Here is a 6,808-nt window from a genome sequence, read left to right as displayed (position 1 = left end):
AAGTAGAGATAGTGTCTGTCCAAACAGGAAGCTGGTTCCACAGAAGAGGGGCCTGAAAATTGAAGGCTGTCCCTCGTATTCTACTTCTAAATACTCTAGGAACAACAAGTAAGCCTGCAGTGTGAGAGTGAAGTGCTCTAATAGGGTGATATGGTACTACAAGGCTTTTCAGGGAGTTTTTAGGACATCCTGATAATAATGAATTACAGTAGTCCAACCTGGAAGTAATAACTGCAGCTTCACTCTGAGACAGGATATTTCTAATTTTAGAGATGTTGCTCAAATCGAGGAAAGCAGTCTTACATAGTTGTTTAATATGTGCATTGAAGGACATGTCCTCGTCAAAATTCACTCCAAGGTTCCTCACAGTGTTACTGGAGGCCAAGGTAACGCCATCCAGAGTAAGAATCTGGTTAGATGCCATATTTCTAAGATTTTAAGGGCCGAGTACAATAACCTCAGTTTTATCTGAATTTAAAAGCAGAAATTAGAGGTCATCCAGGTCTTTATGGCTTTGAGACATTCATGTAGTTTAACTAATTGGTCTGTGTTATTTGGCTTAGCTAAGCTAAGGTAGCAAATTCCTAAAAATACAGGGAGTGAATACAAGAGAGTGTGCTTCGGATGAAGCAAGTGAAGATTAAACTATGAAATAAGAAGTTATCTATAAGTTTTTAGTTATTTCGGCTATCCAGATAAGCTACACAAAAACACAACCATGTGTTGGAACAGGAAGTGATAGGAGGTGAGAAAAATAACCTTAGGACAGGTGAGATTGGTCAATGGTAGAGCTATTTTTCTGAAATTACACACGTTAGTAACGTGTGTAATTTCAGAAAAATAAAATAAAAATAAAAATAAATAAAATAAAAATAAAAAATAAATAAAAATAGGAAGACACAGTGCTGGTTCAACAAGACAAAGTGGACAAGTTTACAACACCATTCAACACAACACCACACAAAGTTGTAAGCAGAACTGGAAACCAAGTCATTATTGAATCACCAACAGGAGCTCGCTATCACCGGAATACCACACATGTGAAGAAATACGAGACAAATGAGACCAGAGAAGGACACTATGACACAATACCTGAAAGGGAGGAAGGTGAAACACCCACAAAGACTGACACCTTCACTCCAACACCACAAGAGGGCTCCCAGGGGCCAGAGAGACCAAGTAGATCACAGAGGGCTAAAAAGATACCCGAGAGGTTTCGTGATTTTGTGGTGAAATGAACTATAATATGTTAAGGTGAAGAGGTAACTTACATTTGGCAAGTTTCAAGTTCATATGTGTATTTCGACATGTATATATTGAAAAAAGAAAGGTACATGTGTGGTGAGACATTTAGATTATATAATTGTTAGAAAGTAAGACAAGAAGAATGTTCAATGTTGGGGAAAAAAAGACATCAAAGTTATTACAACTAAAGTTTGAATCTAAGGAAAAGGGGGGTGTCATGTATTGATATGGCTATGTCTTAATGTGATGACCTTTGAACCGGATGTGGTTGTCCGAAGGAAGCCCCGTTAAGTGGCTAGTTGTAAGATGGACAGTGTTCAATAAAGCAACATAAAGACCGTGCTTTATGTCCTGATTCAATTCAGAGTGCTCTGCCTAATTTAGTAATAAGGTGGGCACACAACAAGTGGGCTTGACTTTTGCGCCTATTGGCTGATCGTTTACTATCGACTAGTTTTCCTGGATACCTGCTCCGCGGACGGCTGCCACAGGTAGCAAAAACGTGCTAGGTCAAAGGTCAGGGAGGATGGCGGACTGGTGTGAACTTCAGTCAATTCTGCTCATTTTAGCAGATCAGATAGAGAGGGATCATTTACCTGTAGATACTGTTTTGAGTCGTTTAGATGATGTTTCTGAAATGCTTGGGATGATAATTGCTCTTCAAGATGTTAGCATCGATGACAGCATTGTCGAAAGTTTAAGATCAATTCAGCACCGTGTTCGTTTGGAATACGCCGAGGAAGAACAGTCTTCAAATGTTGGTCGTCCACGTCTTGAAATCCCGGCTGCAGCACTCAGGACTTTAGTGCTGTCCGGGATAACCATCGGGGTAATTGCCGATATGTTTTCTGTGTCTCCGAGCACAATTAGGAGGAGAATGACGGAGGAAGGTCTAAGGTAAGTTTATGCTGTAATTTAACACCTGTGTGAGTCTGTACACAGCATTATTTAGATGTTGACCTTAATTATGACGTTTGATATTGAAATATTATCGCTTACTTTTTTATTGTGAATGTCTAAAATAAGCGGGGCAGCTACGGCTAGTATAATAACTATACTAACTATATTATATATGTCAAAAAATACACTCTGTTAATATCACTAATGGCACAGGAGGATGAGTGTACTTAAGTAGTATTTGCACAGACCTAATGGAAAAGCAGAGTGTGCCATGGTTAGCAGGTGTTTCTACATTTTGGGAGAAAAACAGCAATCAGACTGCGTGAATGTTGTTCTTCCAGCAATCTGAACTCTTAACTCTATAAATATGTTTAAACAACAAACAGAATCACGTATATCCTCCCTAACCACCAGCAGGATCTCAGATAGTGTTGACTGTTTGTCATAGTTGTTCTATGTTTGACAGTTCACGTTATTTCAGTGACTTTTCTATTTCAGGAAATCCATCCATCTTTTTAACTACTGGGTCATTAAGGAGGCTGAAGCCCATCCCAGCTGTCATTAGGCAAAGGGCGGGGTAGACCTCGGACAGGCCATAAAACAGGATTAATCTGGTACACTAGTCTCTTTCTTTCTGTAAAAAAAACATCTGTGTCTGCAAACATTTGTGTTATCAGTTTCATTTGAGCCTGAATACATTTGAATATGAATATGAAATTTCTCAAGTTTTTAAAAATGAGAAATTAAACTGTTATTCTACTATGAGACCACACGGGGGCAGCCCTGCCTTATTATGTATTATTCTCTCTTACTAGACATGGTTAGGATGGCTTTTGTGTCAAACTAACCAAAGTAATGTTGTTGGTTAATGTTTTTGTGAACAGTGGTATTTCAAGTATGGTCCTGTTTTTTTCTCCATTACAGGAGTTTCACTGGTTAAACAATCAGTGAATTGAAAGATTGTTGAATGAATGAATAACCAATGAAATGAAAGGTTGCCTATGACTTGTTGGCTGATCGCTGACCTTCTCTACTCTCCCCACAGATTCGACAAATATTCAGCTAATGTGATGGTGGACAGCAAGCCGGTCAACCTGGGCCTCTGGGATACAGCTGGACAGGAAGATTATGACAGGCTCCGCCCACTGTCCTAGCCACAGACGGTACAGAATCACACATACTCACACAGGCACACACAGTAACTAATGGACATAAAGTTACAGAGACAGAACTTATATAACATGTCAGCTAATTAAAACTGCAGCAGCTATTCTAATTCTTTGTCTCCTTGTCTCTCCATCCAGGATGTTTTCCTAATCTGCTTCTCCCTGGTTAGCCCGGCATCCTATGAGAACGTCAGAGCTAAGGTGAGTTTTGGCTGTTTTTTATGAGGCCTGTCTCTCAGCTGCCGAGGAACAAAATGTAAAAAAGAACAAACGGAACAAAAGCAGGAATTTATTATAGAGAAAAAAAATAGGTACTTGGATTACAAAATGGAGAAAAAGCCTAAACAGGTCTAATAATTGATGTGAATGAATGATTGATGCTGTGGGTGAAAGTTGGATGATGTATTTCTCTCATCTTTAATAGCTACAGCATATCATTTGTTTTTCATGCCTTCATCCACCTTTCTGTAACACCTGGCATCAGAGCTTCATCTCCCTCCACCTTTGATTCTGTTTTTTGCCTCTAACACGTTCCTTGATTTTGCGTGTTCCCCTTTCTTGCCTCTTATTTAGTTTTCCTTTACTCTGTATTCTGCCAGTGGTACCCTGAGGTCCGTCACCACTGCCCCTCCACGCCCATCATCCTGGTTGGCACTAAGCTGGATCTGAGGGATGAAAAGGATACCATTGAGAAACTGAAGGACAAGAAGCTGGCGCCTATCACCTATCCACAGGGCCTAGCTCTGGCTAAGGAGATAGGTCAGTCACTCTTACTTTATTTGCTTGAAAAGCACTTTAAGATTTGAAGCTCTCCTCACCAGTGAAGATATGAAACTAGCAGATGAAGATGCTAGAGAACTTTGTAGCCTGACTGCCTCTGCAAATTTTTGTTATTCCCCTCATTTCCTGGCATCACAGTAAAAGTATAGTAGCTGTAGTTGACTATAGTGTTCTTTGAAAGTTGAACTTATTCTTCTCCACTACCAGCAAACCTTTCTTCTCTTACTTTGTCTTTGTAGTTCTTTCTCTTCTTTTATTAACATATATGTGTCTTCGCATGTATAGATGCAGTCAAATACCTGGAGTGCTCAGCCTTGACCCAGCGTGGTCTGAAGACTGTGTTTGATGAGGCCATTCGTGCCGTCCTCTGCCCTCAGCCCGCCAAGGTCAAGAAGAAGCCCTGCTCGCTGCTGTAAACGGTACGACTGAATAAAACACAGAGGAAGAGGAGGAAGAGAGATTAGACGTTTGAGAGAAGAGAGAAACAAAGTGAACTCGCTCATTAAATCAACACATAAAGTAGAGTAGAGGTTTGAGGGCTTCTTTTCTTTTCTTTGAACATAAGTCTGAAGCTATTCAATCAAGCCTTTTATTTGTCACATGCAATGTTTACATCTGCAGTGAAATTGGACCCCCCGAACATACATACGTATCAGCTCCAGCCTTGAGACCACAGCTGACACCGATATGGTAGCTGCATGAAATGATGGTGGTTTTCCTTTAGTGCGAACAACTGCATGTCAATTTCACAGTTGGTCTAACAGTCCGTCACTGGTCTCTCAGTCTCCCGTTGGAGAGCTTCTCTGAGATGTTATCAATCTTGTGCTCAGAGAGCAGAGACTGCCGTGAGCTTCTCCAAGATCTTATCCGTGCTGCGTTCAATGAGCCCATTTTGAGAAGTCACGACCCGTCCCATCATTTCCATCATAGCGGGCAGCCTTGTGGGGTTTTGAAAAGCCAATTCTGCTATCTTTGATAAGCCAGGGCCAAGCCAACTCCGAACAACAAGAACCCTGTTATCGTGGTTCCGAAAAGGTAGATGTCTACAATGTTCTCGATTGACAGTCCCGCCAGGCACACGACCCTCCAGTTCCTCCACCCGTCCATTGTGTATCCAGAGGGGAACGTCCCTCTAGGACACTCGGACTTACTCAAGCCCAGGCTTCTCGTTGAGAAGAGGGTGTCAATTGCAATCAGGGACCAGTTGTTCAAATCCATAATTCCTCTTTTAGGTTGTAACAGACCGTGAGAGTCATCCAGGGCAAAAGTAGAAAAGTAGACGAGACTAGACAAGGACATTGAGAAGCCAAGCAGGAAAGAGAAGGAAGAGGGAGAGGAGAAAAGTGCGACTGCCTTCGTCCAGAGCCAAACGAGAAAGGAAACTGTAGACACTTATCACTAAGAGGTGATTCAGAAGTTTGTTCTTGCACATATAATGGACAGAAACATTAAAGAGAAAAGAAAAGACATAAATGAACACAACACAAGACAGAAAAGTTTCACATGCTTTGTACTCAATTTCATTTTTTTGCAGAGGAAAAATAAATTTGTTCTGAATATTGTTGGAGTAATTTTGTCCCACAGGCATCAATTTAACCCCATGATTTATGTGACCTTTGTTTTAGATTCTCACAGGAGCACAGAAGAAGAGAAAAGGACTGCAGACCCTGAAGAATATATGCAAATCTGCCATGTCTCTAATGTATATCTACAACTTTAAACAAAACAAAAAACCAAACAATGTATGGTGTGCAGGTTTGCTATTGTTTTAGAAATGCCAACGAGCTCTTCAGTCCAAATCCAGACGCTGCCCAGACAGGATTTCTTTGTAAAATATATCAGTTTAGAGATTATAGACCCTTTGAGTTTAAGTGTAAGTCTGAGAGCAGCATGCTGCCTTCATCTAAAGTACTGCCAACAATATATATGTGTTTCATGAAACCTAAAATAAAAATAACTTTTGTAACTGAAATAAACACTGTGCTGTTTTCAGGGTGATGAATGTAAGGAGCAGAAATGGTCGTTTGTGAGGAAGCAAGCAACAAGCAAACTTGTGTCTGAATAAGATTTATTAACAAATGTATTATTTGTTGTGCTATTAAAATAAAAATAAAACATTTGATTGCACAAAAGATTCACATTATTTCTCCACAACATGTGACCTTTTGGATTGAATGCCTATACTCAACTATGGGGGATATAAAATTCTCATTTTGATACAGCTGCTGATATCGCCTATACTCTATCCTTATTTACATATTGTGGAGAACAGCATCTTTTTCTGGTGGTGGGTTGAAAATGTTCAGACTCAAGCAGCACTTTCAGTTTTGCAGTTTAATGTTTGACCAGCTTTTTTGCCAAAACACCTTCATGTTTCAATCATTTTAGTAATCCTGCGAACAGTTAATCATGTCACATGGTGCTCAAGTCTTCAGCTGTGATTTTATTTGTTATTTAATTAATACAGTTTAATGTCTTATAATATAGATAGCTACACAGGCATACAGAGAGATTGTTTACTTTATTAATCCCCAGTGCGACTGAAGATTAAACTGAATATAAAGCATTTAAAAGAAGCTCAATCTTAAACTCATAACAGAACAGTAATGTTAGTCCATATAAAACTGATGTGGAATATTTTCCTCTTGAATTATTAGGTTAACTTTGATATTTTGTGGTTAGTTTGCCAGGATGATGACTGTCATCCTCTCTGCCTT

At 39.8% G+C, this 6,808-nt stretch overlaps 1 pseudogene; it reads left to right on the top strand.

Moving 5' to 3' along the window:
* The first annotated feature begins 2,925 nt into the window (after positions 1–2,925).
* Positions 2,926–6,062, top strand: LOC146667022 (ras-related C3 botulinum toxin substrate 2-like; annotated as a pseudogene).
* The last annotated feature ends 746 nt before the right edge of the window (positions 6,063–6,808 follow it).

Source organism: Rhamphochromis longiceps, linkage group LG6, assembly GCF_057381845.1.
Source record: "Rhamphochromis longiceps isolate RC_006_pf linkage group LG6, R_longiceps_female_GT1.1, whole genome shotgun sequence".
Taxonomy (NCBI): domain Eukaryota; kingdom Metazoa; phylum Chordata; class Actinopteri; order Cichliformes; family Cichlidae; genus Rhamphochromis; species Rhamphochromis longiceps.
This window is presented reverse-complemented; position numbering and strand designations above follow the sequence as displayed.